Source organism: Amblyomma maculatum, chromosome 3 (genome assembly GCF_055883805.1).
Source record: "Amblyomma maculatum isolate TAMU_Amacu chromosome 3, ASM5588380v1, whole genome shotgun sequence".
NCBI lineage: Eukaryota > Metazoa > Arthropoda > Arachnida > Ixodida > Ixodidae > Amblyomma > Amblyomma maculatum.
In genome coordinates, this window is record NC_139346.1 from 130,203,739 (window position 1) to 130,219,454 (window position 15,716).

Sequence of the window (15,716 nt, forward strand, 5' to 3'; positions counted from 1 at the left end):
GATCTCTGGCGCTGCCTAAGTCCTCGGTATCTGTTGCTCGGTCGACGTATGCTCGAGCAGCAGAATGGGCCGCTTCGTTACCGGGGTTGCTCGAATGGGCTGGTACCCAGACAAGTTCTATGGGTCGGGATGTTTGAACGTTGGTAGTTATGATTTAGTGAGAAGCAGCATGGTAGCTGGCCTATTTGTATGGCAGTCTTAGAATCGCTGAGGATAAGGGTGGCTGTGGAAGAGACTATCGCGACAGCTATAGCGGATTCTATTGCTTCTACGGACGTTCGGGCAATGATAGAGGCTGATGGGATGTGTTCGAAGCGGCTAGATACCGCGCATATCGCATAAGTTGAGCGGTGTGGATATTCTGTGGCGTCCACGTAAACCTTACTGGGTTCGTTCGCATGTGCTCTGTGTAGGGCACGTGCTCTCGCTTTCCGTCTGGCCTGGTTATGAAAGGGATGCATCTTTTTGGAAGTGGGTGGACAGTGAGGTGATCGCGGACTACTGTCTTTGGAACTGCATAAGTTTCTACTGGAGGGGCGCCTGACGGCCTAAGTTGGAGATAGGAAAGAATGTGGCGACCACTTGGGGTAGTCGAGAGCCGTCCTAATTGGGCGATGCTGTGGGCTTCCACCAGTTCAGTGAGGGTGTTGTGAGCTCCCATGCTTAAGAGTCGAGAGTTTTTGGTGCGTTTAGGTAAGCCGTGGGCTGCCTTAAACGCCTGTCTGATGAGAGCATCCACCTTGTCTGTCTCTGTTTTTGTTAGATATAAGTACGGAAGCGAGTAGCGACTTATAATAAATGCTTGTACTAAGCGTCTGACGTCATGCTCGCGCATTCCACGGTGTTTGTTGGCTATATGTTTGGTTAGGCGGGTAATCTGATGTGCTGTGTTAGTGAGTCTGGAGAGTATATCCGTGTTAAGGCCGATGTCTTGTATGAACATGCCTAGTATTCTAAGTTTGTGAACTTGGGGTACTGGCTGCCTATCTATGGTGATGAGCATAGGGGGGTGGTGGTGCTTCCGCGGACTCGGGTGGAGTATCAGAAGCTCGGCTTTGGTGGAGGAACATACAAGGCCTATTGAAGCTGCGCATCTCGACACCATGTCCGCCCCCTCCTGAAGAGTTTCTTCCATGCTACATATATTCCCAATGGTGGTCCACAGGGTGATATCATCTGCATATAAAGAATTGGAGAGGTTTAGGATCTGTGACAGTTTTCGAGCCATTGGGATGAGTGTGATGTTAAATAAAAAAGGGTCTGATCCCTGCGGGATGCCTCTATTACTGAGGGTAAAAGTGCGGGATTTTAGGGGACCGAACCGAATTTCTGCTGTGCGATCCCGAAGAAATGGTGAAGTGTAAGCATGTTTTCGGTTTCCCACATTCAGAGGGGATAATGCATTCAATATAGAGGAGTGATAGACATTGTCAAATGCCTTTTGCAAGTCTAGAGCCAACAATGCTCTTGTGCGTTTGTAGTGTCTGGGATGGAGAATTTCTTCGGATATCTGTAGCATCATCTGTTTCATCAAAGCGGTCGCATACTTGACCCCATTGCTGGTGACTGGGCTGTGCCGCGTGCGTCTCCATTTCTCTTATGAGAGCGGAGATGCGTACTTCAGGGTGCGATTGTGTTTGTTTTTAAGCAATCGCTTCTGTAAGCTCTAGTGGGCTTTCCACATGTGGAGTAATCGGCTGTCAATCACCTCTGAGTTTTGTGTGCACGGCATTTCTGAAGTGGCCATGTTCACGTCCTTGTTGAGGTTAGCCAGCCAATTTGTAAGGTGGTCGAGGCCGTGGTACGAAGATCGCGAAAGCGATCCCAATTGGTGATTTTGAGTTTCCGCTTTACACGGCGAGTTATGGAGGCTAGTGAGAAAGAGGTCTCAATTATATAGTGATCGCTACCAAGAGAGGTTTGCGTGTTTGTCCAATAGCATTGTGATGTTTTTCTCGAGTGTGAGATCAGGGGTGTTGTTTATACACTGTTTCCGATGCTCGTGTACTGTTGTGTATAATTGAAAAGGGTTATGCCTTCATTTTGGATAAGTGTTCAGAGTCGGGCGCCTTTAGTGCAGGTCGTTTTGTATCCCCATCTAATATGGCGGGCATTAAAGTCTTCTGCGGATATCAACGGTTGGTTAGCGCTGATTTGAAGGGTTATTTTCATGGCCGTCATTAGAGGAGCAGTTTTCCCTTTCGGGGGGCTGTAGATTTAGAATGAATAGACTCGTTCCTTTCCGCTCTTTGGGAAGCAACTCTATCAAATGGAAGTTGATATCGGCAACGTCCATGTTGTGATCAGTTGCTGTGTAGCTGCGATGAACCAGTGTCGCCACTCTGTACTGAAGACTGTTTGTTGGTGTATGAGGAGTGTAATTGAGCAGTTTTACAGGGGAGTTTGTTTCCTGCAATACGATTACCGTTGGTGTCTCATCGGCCGGGAGGGAATGAATGTAGAGCTGCAGATTACTACGCTTGGAACGAAAGCCTCTGCAGTTCCACTGCCACACTTTAATGTCCTGTCGACGTCCTCCCATCTTGGGGCTGGGATACGGGTGGGATCATCTGAGATACTGTGGTAGAGAGTAGCTTTTCTAGAGCAGCTTGAATCTGGATCTGTTGCTGCTGCACCTGCTGCACGAGCACCGCTGTACGCTCGTCTACTTCTGCTATCCATGCGTTTGTGCTGGCGGTCATAAATTCAAATTGTTCCGCATAAAGCTTAGAGGCGACCAGATCAGGATTTTGGGAATCGACCACTGTAGGAATGTCTTGGTGAGTTGCCTTCCGTTTGGCGGGTGTATGAGTTTTAGCGGTAGATGTTGTGTTGGTGCATGTGGGAGGAGGAGGTGTAAGTGGGGTGGGACGACTTGGGAGGGAGGGGGGGGGGACTTTCCATTCCCTCTGCGGAGGAGAGCCTGTGAATTAGCGTTTGCATTTGCTGAGTGAGCTCTGTAATATGGTCATTCAGTTTTTTATTTGATCATTCTATTGCTAAATTTGCTTGCCCTGAGTTTCTAGCTTTTCTTTAAGTTGCTTATTTTCTTGGACAAGATAAGAAGATCGTGGGCCCCAGCTCACCTTATTTTCCGGCGGAGGCTGGTCGGTCAGGGGCGGGAAGGACGGCGAGTGGTTCCTGGCGTAGGTCGAAGAGGCGAACGCGGTTAGTGGAACTCTTCCGGTGCTTGCTTTGCGATGTCCCGGACGGCGGCATTTGAAGAACGCTTCTGCTTTGGCGATGAATGGATGGCAGTGGTAGACCGCTCCATAGAAGCGCAGCTGTTTAGGTACCGATTTGGCATTTATGAAGGTGGCCAGAATTGATTTGGTGCGCCCGAGTTGGCGTGCACCGGTGATGAGATAGGAGGGGCTTTGGTTGAACGTTTTAAGCTCTGAAACTTTCTTCAGATGTCTGGTCGTAGATAGCATTATAAATGATGCCGCGAATGGCGTTGTCCGGCGGAGCGATATACGTTTTCATTGGGTAGACGTGGCCGATTACCTTTATAGATTTAAGTTGTACATATCTGCGGGCGCGGTCTACGACTGGCGTGCTGATGGTGAATGAACTGTGCCTGGGGTTGATTCGGATGGCGTCCTGTGGTCGCACTGCGTCTATCGGTAGCTGCAGCGCGCTGGTGACTGGAGACAGTATATAGCCCCTGTTGTGTTTACTTACACTGCATGGAGAGCTGGTTAGAGCGATACTCAGTCACTTGGTGCTCAGTCATCGCCTACCATACTGGTGTTCCAATCAACGTCTTACAATTTATATGAAATAATTGTTCGTCCAAGTCTGGGAAACCATTGTCGAATACAACTCTCCAGGCCTGACCGATCAGCTGGCGCTGAAGGGGGAGATCTGTGGGAGCCATAGCTTCTCCTCCCACTGCCATTGGCTACGTTTTGCGTCGTTCGGGGCAGTTCTAGACCATGTGGAGAACGTCAGAAATCTCTCCGCAGGTCGGAACCAACAGATCATATCTTGACGTTGAGCTCGTGTGACCTCTTGTGCGTTCTTTCACGTGAGTTACCACGTGCAACATCCGCGCGAGCGCCTGACGTGTAGCTAGAAAAGCGTAATGAATCACGTTGCGGGCTTTGTTTCAGTTTAAACTTTCTGGTCATTTTTTTTCCAAAGTTCATGCCATGACTCCCATCTGTTGAATTTCTTCGTTGGACAGTTGTAGCCCCAGCAGGCTGTCGTGTAAAGCCTTTCTTCTGTCGCGACGGCCTGCACCAGTTTCGTGCGACCCGTTTCGCTTATGCAACGTCAGGTGCCTGGAAGGTTTCGATGTTTTCATTTCGGATCACATGCAGGAGAATAATACGCGCCTGTTCACCTCTCTCACTTCTTCGTTTTCAAGGGAAAAAGAACAACACGCAGCTGTTGACGATGGAGCGCTGCGCAGAGAGAGAGAGAGAGAAGGGATTTGGGGGGGCGTCAGCGAACGCCAGCGCACGTGGCTCGGATTTCCGCGCCGGTTGACGTCACAGTGCTGCGGCTTGTGCAGCTGGCCACCGCCTTGTAGTCACGTTACCGCCTGCGAGATGTTATTGATCGGTTCACGTACCGGCTCATCTACCCGTATCCTAGCAAACAGCTCTGCCTCTCTGCTTCTGCTTTCTCGTCGCTTTCAAAGCTGGGATCACGTTCGCTGTTACCTAACGACATTGCGAATGCCCTTGAAAAAGGGATTTCATGGATTAGTGTCTGTGTACAGTACCATGCGACGTCTCCTAATTAATATGCTCGATCCCACTTAAGCTTCTTGTCAAAGTGCAAAAACAGGCTAAACGACTTCCATCAGACAAGGCAACAAAAAGCAAGACGATGCAGCTTTTCAAGGTAGAGAGGAATGCGACCGCTGTGACTATATCCTAACCCTAGCACATGCTTTCATATCTCGAAGCACTCGTGCTATTCGGGACAACGTCCCGACCGATCGTTGTACACAGGTCAATTTCCAAAATCCGAACTCCAACTGAAATATTCCGTCCGCCGCAAATGTCGGCCGGGCAGCCTTTACGTAGACGGAGTGGTGAAAGGTGCACACTTTTGTGCTTTCCCGCTGAAACTGCGGGGACAACTTCGGTGGCTTGATAATGCGCGAAAAAGGGACGCTCAGCAGAGCATCACGACAGCTGTCCAGGAAATCTGCATGTGGACAAAGCTTTCCGTCGTTTCCGGCTTTGCCTCCTTGTAGGACGCCAGCTTGTTTTGTTTGTGTCGACCGCTCATGAGGGGAGGAGTTGACGGCCTGGCGGCAGTTCGCAAATATCCCGTGTCGCTCTCATAGCACCGTCGCTAAACATGGAAGTTGGTCACGTGAAGAACCTTGCTCACGATGACGTAACATCACATAGTGAGCGCGGCGAGCGCTGTGCCGCAGATAGTTAACGTGCCTGCGATGATTGGTAGGTGAACAATGGCGGAAAGGCTGAGTCCGATTGCCAGCAGTCATCGCGGGGTGCTCTGAGACGATGGCAAGCAGCCATCACTGTTGCCTTTTCGCTCAGTCTGGCGAAAAAAAAAAAAAAAAAAACTGGGGCGTTGTTATTGCGGTCAAGCTCGACAAGACAAATCTTCTCTAAAATCATGTCCCTGCTTCATATCTCGATCCAGAAATGCAGGCGGTAATGGCTGTCACGAAGCTTCTACGTGCTACCTCTCGCACCACACACACCACTCATCCGTAGAACTTTGCCGACCTTGCTTTGTTTCAAAACCACCGTCTCAGTTTATCCGGCAATGGAGCCGCTCGGGCATATTGCAGCAACGGCGTCGTTGCGTGGCTTAAGTCCCGTCATTGCAATCTCAACCACTACTATAGTAATAAAAAAAAAGTAAGGGGGGGGGGGGGGGGGGGGTTCGTCGCCAGGGATGCATTCAAGCGACACACAGCTATGAATATGGCTTGGTGCTTTGCGCAAAAACAGCTATTCTGCTACGACGTGATCTCGCGACTCTTCCCGAGCTTGTAGAGAAACGAAAACAAAGTTAGAAAAGAAACAGCGGATTGAAAATGCTGTCGTGTCGTCTCTTCGGCCATCTGCGCCTATGCAGGCTAAGCGCACGTGCGCACATCTGGCTCCGTAGGAGAGGCGTCATCGCGTTATCCCTGCCTCTTCGCAGCCATGGAGGAAGCAGCGTCTGCTTGAGCGCAAGCGATGCGCTCGGCTCATGCGAAAGCACGGCCCCACTTTCGTTACCTTCAGGCCGGCGTAGAAAATACCTGAGAGGCTTCAATTTCATCGGGAACGGCAATGAATCTAGACGTCAGAGGCTCTTTACTCGAATTCAAGAGCAAGAAGGTGAGCACAGACGGTGGCAAGAGAAAGCAATTTCGTGAGCTCTGCGTACAGTCAGTCTCAAACTCCAAGCGCAATGTTCATAGCCGAAGGAGTGTGGCCCTAGATAGCGCTCACGGAGCAGATCGGTGGCCTTCCGACGAAATTTGAAGGGGATTTCCCGAAGCCCGACTCCTTTTGTTACAATTGCCCATGCCCCTGACCTCCAATCATGCTGCTTCTCTGCATGGCGTCCGGTGCTCGCTCACTTAAGTCGCATCACACGACGACTCGTGGGCGTCGCGCGACCTGGTTTGTTGCTTGCGGAGGGGAAGATCCGAGTAATTGCCGGGGAATTGTTCGGGTCTCCCCCTCTGTGACCAATCGAGTCACGCGACCTCCGCGAGTTGCCGGTGTGAATGCGGCTTTAGTGCTCGCGCTCTTGCCTTGCTATTTTTCTCACCACTACCGTCATTAAACCAATCAGCGTTTCGTGAATTAAGGAAGACACGTTAAAGAACCCCAGGTGGTCGAAATTTCCGGAGTCCTCCACTACGACGTCTCTCATAGCCAGAGTCGCTTTGGGACGTTAAACCCCACAAACAAACTAACAAGCTCACTGTTGGCAGCACTGTCGTCTATAGGGGTTACTTGGCGCCAAATTGGCTACTTTAACACGCTGTCTGGCGATGAAAATTTAAGTTTGGCTCCTTGGCGTATACGTTTGGCTACTTCGAATGTTCTGAGAACATTGTTCTGCTCCGCTGTTTAGTGCAAGGAATGCAGCAGCCATTGCTAATTAATGATAGTTATTTCTGGTAGCGATGAAGCGAAATAAAATGCCTTGCGTTGAACAGTTCAATGATATTCTCCTGAGTTGCTATGGTAATAACATTCTATCCATGGAGGCCCAAAACACCGGTGCGCCTTACTGCTTAGCGGATGAATACTATCTTTATCCAAATGAAGCGTGCGTGCGAAGACGGACAAAACTGCGCGGCCCGAAGAGAGTTAATATGTAGACCAGTGATGCACTCCTGAATTCACGCCCTTCAAACGCAAGTGTACTTTCACCAATCCCTCTGCCAACGACTTTCGAAGTGAAAGGCTGAAACGAGCAGTGATTTACAGGAATAACTTGAGCGAAGTGCTGCGTCCCGCGAGCATGAGCTGAAGTTTCTATCAAGGACCGTCGAATATGACCGCTTGACAGTGGCACACTTTGACAGAGCTGAGAAAGATCCGGCTCTGAATGGTCAGCTATTGTGGGGTCACCATTCAAAGCCTACAAATAAATCACAAAAGCCGTGACCCCACGCGGGGTGCTCATATAGCACAGCGCGTGGGATTTTTTCGCAGCACCGCCTTTTCCGCGACAGACTCGATCACCGCATATGCTTATTACGAGCGCCATGCATAATCACTGAGCCACCGCGGCAGCTAAATGTCAGTGGTCAAATGAGCGCTGACACCGCCTCTTGACACCGGTCTATGCTGATTCACGTGTCAGCTCTTTGACCATGTGCTTGCGGCTAGGGATGATGGGAGTTCAACGTACCACGCCCCCCAATCAACCAGCGCAATCAGACCGAAGAGCTGCTGGAACATGGCTGGCTGCGGATCCTATGGAGAGCTGTGAGAATTTTTTTTTGTATGTGCATTGCACACACCGCGAGTTGGGAAGATTGCCGAATATCAGCGCAATCGAACTGGTTTGGTTGCGCAAGTTGCGTGGCCAGAGCGGGCAGGCAGTAGCGGCTCGGCCTCGCCGGAAGCGTTGTCATATCAGACGCCCCGGTCGTCCCAAGGGACGCCGCGGTCATTGCGCAGCTTTATCGTAGGAAACTGAGTGCTCCGATATCCCCTGTGCTACAGCTCAGACCACTGATAACGCTCGTTCGCGCAAGTACCATCCAGTCTGTGAGCGATAGCACCCGCTCGTGTAGTACGCTATAGCGTGGGTGATAAATATAGCGGGCATGCACGTGTCTCATGCAGTCGCAGGCCGCAAAGTTAAACAGTGATAAAGAAGGTAAGTGGATGCTTGCGGTCATAGACTGCTGCCTACTACCTGCTACTCTATATCCCCTTTCTTCTTTTCGGTCGCCCGCAGACCTTGGACCAACGCCCCCGGAAAGTCCCGCCAATGTGCAGAGCTAGCATTTACAATGAACAAGCGAGCGCGCGTCTGGCACCTTTTAGGGAGCGCTAGTGCGCCTACCAGATCGCACATCGAAGCAAAGTAGCTCATGCGCACAGGGACATGGAAGCAGTGAGGGCAGCAATTTCGCAACGCCCGAACGAATATCAATTCTATCTAACTTGCTGCACTACTTAAATTAGTTTCCTGAGCCTAGTTTCTTGCTCTCCTTTCGAGTCCAACTACCGATAGCTAGCGCTACTGCAAAATGGACAACGTGAGAAAGCTAAACTAAATCGCTGAGAACTTCTGGATACAAACTCATTAGGCAGGTTGAAAAGCGTAAGAAGGAAAAAAAAAAAGGATGTTGCAGCGTGTCACGCCCCATGGGCAAGCCCTGGAGCAGGTTTACCTTTATTGCAGATGTTGAGTGCCAATAAAAACTATATTCAGGGTCTCCTCGCTAAACGCAACTAAGGCTTATAAATATGGCGCGTCCTATACACGACTATAGACCAGGCCTTTGGCCTAGTCGGCAGGATATTTTCGGCGCTCTAAATTTTATTGTATAGTACGGGCTAATTAGTTATCACCTTAAGGAAGAAAGTGTGTATATGAAAGTTGTAGGGGACCTTAAGAAACTGGCCGAAATGTTTGCACTAAATCGCCTGTCAAGTGACTTTTCGCGGCCTTAACTTGCCACCCCCCCCGACGGAGATTCAGCCCCGCGCCATTGCGTTCCCGCGTTGATGTTTAAATATGAAATGGATAGCATGGTCTATATTAAGTATGTCAGGGACGACAGATGTATCTAAACTAATAATTCCTTCAAGTCCGAGTATAATGTATGATATATGGGCCGTGTTTAACATGACAAAATAGCATCAGCTATCAGGAACGCAGTAGTAGAGGGCTCCTATAATTTCGACCACCTGCAATTCTGTAAAGTGCTGTAATTGCACAAATCACCCCCCCCCTTCAAGATAAAAGAATTTATGTATGTATGTATGTATGTATGTATGTATGTATGTATGTATGTATGTATGTATGTATGTATGTATGTATGTATGTATGTATGTATGTATGTATGTATGTATGTATGTATGTATGTATGTATGTATGTATGTATGTATGTATGTATGTATGTATGTATGTATGTATGTATGACTTTATTAAGGAGCCGGCAAACGACGGTTTAAAGCGTCGTGACGCTGTCTAAGCGTCGACCCGGGGTTATGCCCTACTCTGCATTACCTCATTTGGCCCGTTTGTGGGAGGTTGTGAGGCTTGTGTTTTTCGAGCGCACCCCGGGCCTGCTGGACGGCCCATAGTTGAATGTCCTCGTCTGTAGTTTGCACAGCACTTTGAAGTTTCGGCGGGTATGTCTTGGATGCAGCTTCGGTCGGGAACCTGGCACAGTCCCACGTGTTGTGCCATTTGTCCGCCGGACCCACTTGAAATGCACTGCACATATCACTCGTGTAGATGTCTGAGTGGAGGACGTGTAGCACTGCTGGGGCGAGGAGTGACACGGTTTGCATTTGCCTTAGGATGACCGCCTCCTCCCGACTAAGTGCCGTATGAGGTGGCGGCATTGTCCGTCGAGCTAGGCGGTAACATTTAGTCACTTCTTCGTAACTGGTCATTCGGTCTTTCGTTTCGAACCGCCACTCGGAACGGTCCCTCTCGGGGGCGCGGAAGGTAAGCGCTCGCGCCGCCGAATGGCCCGTCTCGTTGTGATTCGGTGAGGATGCACAATTTCCCGCGTACGCCGGGAACCACTTGATGTGGATAGTGTCGCCGCGGTCTTGGAGCTGGAGCTTACTGATGATGGCGGCCGCCGGCGCGCCCCTTGGCAAAGTTGCGCACAGCGTTCCTCGAGTCGCTCAGCACGGTGCGACACTCGGCCTCCGAAATCGCCAGAGCGATGGCAACCTCCTCGGCGTCTGTGGAGTCCCTGCACCGCACGCTCACTGCCGTTGTCTTGATGTCGGTAGCCGCCGCAACGGCCACTGCCACGAATCCTTCTCACTTGTATTCCGCTGCGTCCACGTACCGGGCGTACGGGTCCTGGGCGTGTCGCTCGACGAGGACTTTGGCCCGCGCCTGCCGCCGTTCTTGGTTGTAGTCGGGGTGCATGTTCTTTGGGATGGGATGGGAAGAAGGCTTTCTCATGAAAGTGGTGTCAGTTCAGTGCTCCGAGAAGTGCCTCAGAAAACAGTATACCCTATCCCATGTTGCTTCGAGCGCAAAATTGGCGAAAAATACTTGTTCACGGCCGTATACGCTATGGCTCTCTGCTACGTATACCATGCCTTGATGAAAACACCGCAGCTAGCCGCTTACCAAGACGATCTACAATTTCTGATTAACACTTCGTTCCTAATGCCAATGAAAACTTGGATAATGAGTGGCTAATAATTAAATAATTTTTGGTAAACGAAGAAAATTATGCAGACTACGAGCCAGGCGGCTATCAACAGTTGTTAATTGGTTCTGTTGGGCTAAGAGACTCCACGTTTTTAAAAAGTCTGGTAATAATAAGCTGGGAGCATGTTATTTCGGCACCACGCTTTCGTTCTGAAAGATGAGCTAGATGGGAGGGGGGGCACGATTGTAGAAGGAGAAATCTTCATTTAAAAGCGGGCTTACCCTCTCTTTGCAGTGAATAAAGTTCAGAAATACATACCGCTCTAAGCCTAAGGGAATGAGAGGCTAAACAATAACCATTGTTATATATACAAAGCTGACAGGCTCAAAACGCCGCCTCCCGCTAGAATCGACACAGTGCGCGCAGGAATTCAGGGTTTGCACAATCCTTCACAGAGAAATGTTGGTTTGCGAAATAACTAGAGCCGCTGAAATTTCACGGAACAATAATCACTGCGTTATCCCACTCCGATCGCACTCACAAAGGAAGCGGTTGTGCTTTCAAACAGCTCATAGTGCGTTCTTGTATTCTTTGATTTTGATTCTTTGAACTTTCACATGTTTTTGTCATCGCTATAATAAAGCAATTTTTTTTTTTATTAGGCTGCGCATGGATGGCTGACGTGGTTTCCAGTAAGCATTGTTTAAAATCGGCCGTTGTTTTTTTGTTTTGTTTTGTTTTGTTTTTGCTGGCGCCTTTGCTGCACAGCTTCGTCGACCGTGAACTACCAAGAAGCCCGGATATCTGTAACAATAATTATAACGAATTGTCGCGACCGAAGCGCTGTATACATAGAACTTCGCGGAGAAAAGACCATCGACATGTGCGCCAGGTGTGTTAGATTCTCACCTGTGTTTTGAAAACTGGATATATTATAGAATGACCTTGTTAGCTGCGAAGGACACCAACAAATGTCGCGCTACTCGGCAAAGGAGCACAAAAAAAAAAAAAAAAAAAAAAAAAAAGACTCGATTGACTGGCACTCAGTGATTTCCCTACAGACCTCCTTGTTTTTCTGAAGGCGCCCTATTTATTCAGTTGCCTCAGTGACCTCTGTTTTCCCATTGCACGATGTGGTGGCACACTGACGATAAGCTACCGATATCCCCACTTCTAATCTGCAACCGAGTGCAATTAAAGATGGCTTGCGCGGCGAGGCTGGAGGGACGTCTCCGGTGGAGATCAAGTACACTAGCTGGCTGCACGACATTTAATTCGGCACATAATTATATGTCGAGCGCCAGATAAACATAAATTTAAGAAAATTAAAAGTATTTCCTACTACCTGCTTAATTTTTGACGCGAATCAGTCGCTTAATTCCACTATGCGTACTTTTCATCGAAAAGCAGCCGATGAAAAAACAACTAATGACTTAGTACAGAAAGTAATTTCAGCCAAAAAGAGACAGTAATTGCAACCACCCGAATACGTAAACTATACGTAAATAAAATTCGAGTGCAACTTCATCGGCAAAAGAAGAAGCGATATCAGTATACCGCTGGGACTGGACTGTCGAGTCACGGCCGCAGCTAATTTTGTTCACTCAAACCACGATTGAGAGCACCACAAGCGTGACGCACGAATACGTTAATTACGTGATATTTTTTGTATTTCGCGTGCTTTCTTTAGAGCTTGGAAAATGGATACACGCGAGCCTTTCTTTATCGGAAATAAATGCGATGGGTGTTTCAGAAGGTGCTCTCCAATTTTGCGAATCACATTTATTGTCTAAAGGCATACTTAGCAAATTAGAAAAATGATTTTAATTACTAATTAGTTAATTGCAAAATAAATAAAAAATCATGTGTTGCGTCTAATGACTGGCAGCTGTAAACAAGTGGTTTCTCTGGCCTATCTCAAATGTTTTATTTTTTTAAGCCTTGACTTAAAGGGAAGCTGAAGCACTTTTCGAAAAAATTGAGTTTTCGGCAGCATTTAGTTGTTTTTGGTCCACTGAACAAGAATATCGCATGAAAAAAGCTTAAATAAACGCAAACAGCTGTTTTTTTTTAGAAGAAAACGCGCGCCAGCGCCTCAGGGCGCCGAGCGAACGCCACTGTCGCCTGTGAGTGGTCGGGACCGTCGTGACGTCATCTACGGGCGTCCCGCGGGTCTCCGGCCTGCACCGACGGCGTTGCTGCGTAGTGCGTTGCTAGCGCGTTGCTTCAGTTGGCTGGAAAGCCTAGTCTTGAAAATTATGGATAGTGCGGGCAGTAGTGAACAGTTTGGACTCTCGCCATATATGTTCGAGATATCAGCGGCTGCAGAAAACGGCGGAACCAACGACGCCGCGGAGTGCGCCGATGGAGAAAGTGACGCCGCGACATTTTCACGGGTTGGAAATCTCCTCTGCTACGTATGTTTAGCGTAGGTGCTTGTTTTTACATATCTTTGCGATGTAGATGTGCAAGTGGTAATAAAGTAAATCACGTCGAAACGCTGTTGCTTACTGGCTGCTGCATAACAGCCGGAACACCTGACACCTGTAATATCGAATTCAAAACGCCGGCATGCTTACACGAGTCACGCGAGGTAAAGCATTTATTTTTCATTGATTTAGAGCACGGTGCCTACTTACATCCGAAGGCCTTTTATTACTACGAAAAAGCGCCAAACCTGTTTAGCGAGTTCACTGCTGGACTGCAATGTAACGAGATGACAGAGGAAGCTATTCGTGTGTGCTATTAAGTGCGCCCCTGTATTTTTTTTTCTTTTGTCGGCCTACGAGATGTAGTAGAGTGGAGAGCTAGGTGAATTGGCACATTTTAAAGAAGTAAAGCCAGCTAGAAAACGAGGCAGATCTTTGCCGCGTCGTCCTGTGCACCTCTTTTTGTCTGCGGCTTTCCGTTGGTCTTGTTTCGGCAGGATGTAGTTGGTGGTGTTGCGCAGCGAGATAGCCAGCAGAATGACTTACAACAGATATATGCATACCGCGGCTCGACGAGTTTGCCATTTTTACTCGAGGAAAAATTTGCACGAACGCTATACTATTGTCGATCATCAGCCTTGTCAAGCGTTCACGAATGCAAATTGTTTGCATTGCTCAAATATTTATAAGTTCAAATAATCGGATTTTGTTCAATTAGGTGCAGCTGCATGTGCTGCGCGCTGATGAATAATGAAGAGGACTGCTTGTGCTGCCAGGAGGCCGCTCTTGGAGGTGGCGAGGCGTTATTGTTGTGCGGGAACACTGACGGAACGACTCCGGGCTTCAGTTGCGCTGATTTAATTGGAATTCCGAGTGCCCGCATCGTTCCCAAGCTCCGATAATAGTCACTGTCACGAAAATGGTTCGAGCACAACACAGTTGATTTCGTAGGTACGAATTTTTTCCTCTTCACGGCAGAGACCCACCGCGCTGAAAGTTTCTTGTCCTTTGGAAACGTGTGAAACACCACATCGTCCCGGCCGTCAGTGTTCGCGCAGCCGAATGCTGCGCAGAACGACGGCATGATGGCCACTTGTCGCTACACCCACTCCACACAGAACGCTCGAACTAGAAAAACCAAACAGCACTAGCAAAGGATTACGTTGAATCGTCGTTCGCCACGCCAAAGCGCGAGACGCAGCGGAGCAAGCAATGCGGGACGGCCAGGATGGCTGGCCGGCTCCCCGTGAATGGCGTCACTTCCGCCAGCTCTCCAATTTTGCCATCCCCCAACCCGGCGCTTCCTGAGGCGACGGGGGCGTGTCCGCGGCGGGTTTTTAAAAGGCGATTGCGGCTGTTCTAACGGACAGACTCGAGAAAAAATTTACACATATGATTTTCGAGGTCTTTTCCCAACCACGGCATTTCATGCAATTTGAAAACCGCTTCAGCTTCCCTTTAAGTCAGCTTGGACATCAGGTATATATATATATATATATATATATATATATATATATATATATATATATATATATATATATATATATATATATACATATACATATACATAGTTTGCAACTGCAATACTACAAACGAAAATCTTCTCTGAAGAATAAACACACTGCACGCATTTTACAGGGTGTGTCCTGAAAGTATTAAAAATTTATCGAAAGAAAAAATTCATTGAAAATATCGTTGGAAGCGTTTTAAAATTCTGTGAAGTAGTCCCCTTTGGCATGTACACATTTTTGTCGCCGGCTCTGCCATGCACTGTACGCGTCCTGAAAAGCGTCGACAGGAACCTCGTTTAGATCCTTTGTCACAGTGGTTTGGATCCCTGGATGTTGCCAAAACTGGGGTTCACTTGATTCTCAGGAATAGGAAGAAGTCTGCCTGAGCCACGCCAAGTTGTGCTTGGCCGGAAACTCCCATACGCGCCTTCAAGTGCGGCAGGGAGCATTACCGTGATGCAACTGCCAGGTGTCGGTGATCTCCTGTCGGGGGTGGGAAGTCCGTCACATCTTTCACCCAACGAACTTCCCACCATACTTCACCACATGCAACTCCACCCCACCAATCCTCTACCATTACTTATGGGAATGTCCACATCCGTGTTTTTCGCATTAAAAACCCCACCTCCTCCTCCTGGGAGGCCGCCCTTCTAGCCACGCAACCCGCAGATCAGTTACAGCTAGTCGAGCGGGCTAAGCTAGAAGGAACAACCAGAGGGCTCCTGGAGTAGGGGGTCCTCCTGGGAGTGTCTACATTATTTTAATTAAACAAAGTTTTTTCCTCTTCCTTCTCCTGTCATCCTCGGAAGACCATTTTTGTCAATCTCTCGAGCACATCCATGTCATAAACAGCGTTGATCTTTGCCTATCCTTGGGGTACGAATTCTCTGTGAACCACATCCTTGGCGTCAAAAAAAAAAATCAATTTCCAATATTTTCACTTTCGACTGGCTTGCTCTTGCTTTCGAG

General features: G+C 48.6%; 1 protein-coding gene across 1 annotated transcript in view; it reads left to right on the forward strand.

Annotated features, from left to right (window-relative positions):
* Positions 1–6,146: 6,146 nt before the first annotated feature.
* Positions 6,147–15,716, forward strand: part of LOC146196023 (uncharacterized) — a 29,760-nt gene continuing 20,190 nt past the window's right edge. Inside the window, exon 1 of the mRNA XM_084598022.1 lies at positions 6,147–6,320. The gene's annotated coding sequence lies outside the window, so the exon portion shown is untranslated. The remainder of the gene's footprint in view (positions 6,321–15,716) is intronic.